Consider the following 5,770-nt stretch of genomic DNA (forward strand, 5'->3'; position numbering starts at 1 on the left):
AAACTAACACACTACTCAAACCCTGTCTTCAAGGGTAAAACATTTCAGAAGTGGGAAGTGGATGGGTCTGCAGGTCCTCTAATGGCGTGAATGTTACTGGAAAAGTAATTTCATAGAATAGCGTTCATCAAAAATCCAAGCCAAGGCAGCAGGAGAACATGCAGGCAGCAGGCAGAGGAGATGTACTAAGCTCTGTGAATCCCAAGGTAGCTGGGGAAAACTGGTCCCTGGTCAAGGCTGCTGGTGTGGGTAGTGAAATGACTGCTGCCCAGCAGCAACAGAGACATTTTGGTTCAAGTCACTGGTCACCGGCAAGCTCTGCTGCTATCAAGCAACCCAGTTGCATTGGTTGGTAACAGATCACAATTCTCATGTACTCCTGGCAACTCAGGGTGGCCCTAAAGTGTCCTTCTTTTGGGGAGGTGCTGGTACAGACACAGGTTCCTTCCTGTGTCTGAGACTCGGTACCTTCTGCCACTGTAGGTACCACAGCCTGCTCTGAGGACATTGCATAGGATCAGCTGGAGAAGCTCATTAATGAGAATGCCGTTACATGGAGAATGACAAATGTGACCTTTGGAAATTCAAATCAGGCTCAGCACGTGTATCCTCCCAACACTGCTGTGACTCCTGCCAGCATTCATGCGGCTCTTGGGCATGTCTCAACTGCAGGCTCTCTGCTCACCTCACACGTGCTACAACCCAGCTTCCTGCTTGCCCCACATGTCCCTGTGCATGTTGGACCATGCTTGCATTCCCAGCAGGACTCGGTAGCACAGCTTGCTCCGGGCTTTGTAATGCCAACCTGCCCACTTGCCTGACAACGTGAAAGCAAATGATGTGCATGTGTCCGAGCTCATGTACAGCTTGTCCCTCAACGCCTTTCTGCAGCTCCTAGCAACTAAATTGCAGTTGTCCTTGCTGCTCTTCCTTGTGCTGCCTCATGTTTGCTCAAATATCCCTCACTGAAGTTTAAACCAGACAACTCAAGCTCTTCCCTTATATACCCTTTTTCCTTCTCTTGTGTCACTGAGATGCATGCCCCTGGTGTAAAGCCTGCTGTATATGCTATTTATGGGGAGAGAAGGAAGGGCTAAAGGAGAAACATGTAGAAGTTCACCTAGACCATGTGGAAAGGTTATGGGGATTTAGAGGAAAAAGGATTCCCTCCCACATGACAGGACCAACTCCTTAAAAAGCTGCCTCTGTTATAAGAGGTTTCACTGAGTAGGTGAGGAGTTCTTGGTCCCACAAAACACACTTCTGAGCTGGAGAAAAGAAAAGCTGACCTCAAATGAGCCTTAAGTCCAGTACCATGCTTTGCAACTAGAACTTGTGAGCGTCTGGAGTCTGTTATCCAGTTATGTGAACAGGGAAAAACTGGGAAAAGAGTGACATAGAACCTTTGTTATTGCTATGAGGTAGATTTAAGCTCAACTGAGAGTATAAATCTTACCCTTTTTTCTTCCCTCTGTTTCCTTCCCTTCATTCTCATCTGTGTTCTATTTTCAGGGAAGTATTGGGAAAACTAAACAAACTTTAAAGACTGAACTTGCTGACATCAACTCTGGATATCTGAATAGTAAAACAAGCAATGCAAGGTATTAGAGATACTGATTATACAAAAGAAGTGTATATACTGCTCTCTGTGCCTCTTTACCACACTATCAATCACAATAACACCAGATTATGTTTTTACTACCATAAATTACTACCTCAGGTCTCCGGGGTTGGAAATCACAGAAAAAGCACACGTTGGCACCATCTATTTGCAGACGGGCGAAAGGATGACAGAATGAAGCAGGTCTGCTGCCAGAAACCCACAGCTTCTGTCCAGTGGCTGCAAAGTGCTGATCTGAGCTTCCCTGCTTTTCATGCTGCTGATGCTCAAGGTTGATGATGTTTTATTGCAATTTGTTTTTAGACTTGCAGAAAATATTGCAAGGCAGGTACTTTTTTTTTTTTTTTTTTTTTCCTAGGTACTTCAGCAATTGCTCAATAGTTGCTGCTGCATCTGGGGTTCACAGTATGAGATACTGACCACAGCAGCTGCTGTAGGCTGGTGTTCCACCATGTATCAATGCGGGGGACAGTGCCCTTCAGATTTTGCACGGTCACACTATTTTCTATTGGCTTCATTGTCTGTTTCAGTGCCATTTAGGAACTCTGCTCTCAAAGAGCTTACAGTTATTGAAGCAGAATATCCTGACATTAAATATGCAAACAGTGACTCACAGACACAAGTTTTGAACGTGTTAGTAACAGGCAAATAAACGCGCTGGAGTGAAAGTGGGGTCACAGGTTTACTTGTTTAAGGTCTAGATTTGCCATCTCATTGGCAGCTTTGTGTGGAGTGTGCCTGCAATAATTAGGAATGCTGCTCTGACCAGGAATGCTCACAGTGAGTATTCACAAGGCTAATTGCTCACAGGTTTGTCAGCAGCTGTAGGAAACAGGGTAACCACCATGCACGCCTGTTGTCATAGACCTCCCAGGTCTGCAGCAAGAGCAGATTTTCACTCAGATTATTGTGGTGCACATGTGTTAAATGTAGAAGCAGAGTGGTGAAGGACATGGTATGGCAGGACCAGAGGGGATCAGGAGGGACTGCTTGAAATGCCCTTTCTCTATCAGAACAGCTCTTGGCTTTCTATGCAGGGAAAGATTGAAGCAATGCCTACAGTTTGCTTAAGAACTACTCACATCTTGTACCCGAGCAGAGCACTCCTCGCAAATATGTTACTGAGGCACAGAGAGCCCAAAAGAGATGAGACACGTCTGTCACCACTGCAGGAGGCAGGAAGGCAGGCAGGGCGGGTGATGGCAGAGGAAGGAGACAGAGTGCTGCAGAAAGCAACATGGCTTTTATGTATTTTTTTTTTCAATGAAAGAACAGAATTCAGGGAGTTTTACTTCAGAGGGTAAAAGGAAGAGAAGAATATTATGGGAAAACTGGGGCTTGCGGCCCAGTTCTGGGTAAGCAAAAGGATTCTGAACCATTGGCCATTAAAAAAACAAAACAAAACTTAAAAAAAATGAGGAAGTACAATTAAAAAAAATTTACACAAAAATAGAAAACAGGGTGAAAAAAGACCTAATATCCTTATGATAAAGGAGTACCTAAATTAATAAAGAATACTAAAAAGAAGCCTCTCTGTAGGCCAAGGGTTTTTGAAGGGATATGAAGGCTGCATTGCACACACCATCTCATAAATGCTGTGTGCTGCACGAGGATGATGACCATAAGCATGACATGTAGTGTGACTGCAACACCTAAAAACCACACTGGGCTTTCGGCACAAGTAGCACAGCTATTCCTTGATGGGGAAAATGTGTATGGGCTGTCCCAGAGGGCTCATTATTTGCCTTGAACGTAACCCCTGAATTACATCTGTCTGAATCTTATCCCCCTATCTCTATCCTTCACAGATGGATATATTCAAAATAAAAGAATTCAAATGTTATATACAAAGCTCAGACAGATATGGCAGCAAGCATGCATTTCTCCTCCAAAAATACAGCAATTCCAAAGCTTGCATCCAACATCTTTTCTCAGTACCCTTATGCCTGATTCTAGTAGGTTGATTAGCAGCTGCAAGAGATTTCTTTGTAACACTCAGATTCAAGAACTCTAATATATAACTGCTGAATACCAATACTTGCAAGGGCTGCAATTTTAATTTATGACCTCACTTCATAACATATTGTGCTACTTTTCATGTTACTTTTACATTACCACCAAGAGTGGTAACTTCAATTAGTTTTGTTAAACACATACAAGAGAGAGGGAGGCATCTGGGACCCACACATCTTTTATCTTTTTCTTATCAGTCACCAGGTGATCACTTGGATTCAAACTATGGCAGCAAATGGAACTCTATAAATAATGCAACACTCATGCAGTTGTTGAAGTTGCACTGTTTCATCTTCAATGGGCCATACCTGTGTGTGTTGGCATCTGGGGAGCGCTGGCAGGGTGGAGCTCTCATGGTACACGAAGCATCTTCTGAGAGACGCTGCTGCTTCACCTGACTGCAAGGAGCACCAGAACAGATGGTTTGACAGGTCACATGAATTGGAGTTTTTTCTAGCACTTGGCTGGTTGGTGCCTGCACAGCCAAAACAACCTCCAAGGATACTATGCAAAAATGTCAAAACCTCCACACCAAAACGAAGAGCAACTATAAATGCTATCTCAGCAGTAAGTACAGTGCCTTCACCTTCTCCCCTCTGGTAGCTGCAGCTGTGTGCACATTACAAGGATTGTGTTTCAGCCTCTCTGGAAAGGAATTTGAGTGGGAGAACAAAAAGTCAGTGGGACTTGCCAGCAGGAGCAAAACTCACAAGGGAGGGAAAGCAAGGGGCAGTCGCTCATAAGGGCAGAAGCATCATCAGTATGAACAGGGTCACAGAATGCAGCTTAAGCTTTGGGACTGGTATTAAGAGACCACTGGCTCAGAAACAACAGAGCTCTAACCCTGTGTCTGAGCCTCCTGAATCACATGAAATCATGCAAGAAAAGAAACCAAAGCCATTAACTCAATGTGTACGTTTTGGTATTCTATCTCAGTGTACCCTTCAGAAACACTGAGGCAAGCAACTTTTTGGGTGAAAAATAAAATATTTCTCTGAGAAATGTGGTACCTGTCCATATACCATAATATTAAATTAGATCATTATTAAATAAAGTCAAAAGAGACCACGTTACTCTTCACAGCCAATACAGCCAATTCCTTTTGTTTTTATACTAATTTTACACATACTTTCCTAAGTTTCTGAAAGGGAAACAGATGCATCTCTTGAGAACTGTTAACGTGGCTGAGCACTGAATCTTATTATCACAAGTACAGAATAAAGCAGGCAGACTTACAGGCAGCATCTTAGGAATCTTTGGTACAACTGGATTTGTGTAGGCAATACTAATCAATTAACAAAAGTGAATGGAAACAGACACAATCATTTTTTGGTAGCCTGAGGTACCACATTCTCCCACTGACCATACAGTGAAGCACACAGGCTGCACACAGAAACCTAAGTCTTTTCCCTTTATCCACTCTGTCTCTTCTTTTGCTTAATTACTGACAGAAGTGCTACTTACTGCAGGAGATATGCAAACATATGTGAAATATGCTTGCAGCGTGCAGCCAAAAATCTGAGGCAGCGGCCTGCAAGCAATTAACTATGAACACAAACATGTTCTCTACATCTAGTACATGCAGTTGGCTGACATTCCCAAGATAAGTTATTCGGAATTATTCCAGAAAATCCTGAAATACAGATTGTAAAAGCACGTGGAATAACATCATCTGTCAAGGACGCTACTGTTGCTGTCAGTATTCTTCAAGGCAAAAGGCTAAAAAGCAGGGTTGGAAATCTTAGCTTCTAATTATAAATCACAGGGTTTCTACATTTTATATTTCATATTTGAGAAACGCTTTGATCACAAGGCCAAAGCAAACTGCCTACTTCAGATACCTGCTTCTCTTCATTCTTACCTAGTGCATGATGTTGCCTAAACCCACCTGCTGTGTATGATCATCCCAGCTGATCCAGGCTCTATACACCGCTTACTGATTTCCTGGGGAGGTTGTAGGTTTGAACCTGAAAGCGCCTTACAGAAGCACAAATATGGGGAAAAAATACAGTGCAAAGGGGTGACACCTGTCATACAGTAAAGTGACAGTGTGGTCTCAGACCTCCCACCTAAGTCCAAGCAGCGCTCCCTCATTTGTGATGTCACTGAGAGGCTCACCTCACAGTCCTACTAGAA

This window comes from Coturnix japonica, chromosome 3 (assembly GCF_054131305.1).
Source record: "Coturnix japonica strain WE chromosome 3, WE-NBRP24, whole genome shotgun sequence".
Lineage (NCBI taxonomy): Eukaryota > Metazoa > Chordata > Aves > Galliformes > Phasianidae > Coturnix > Coturnix japonica.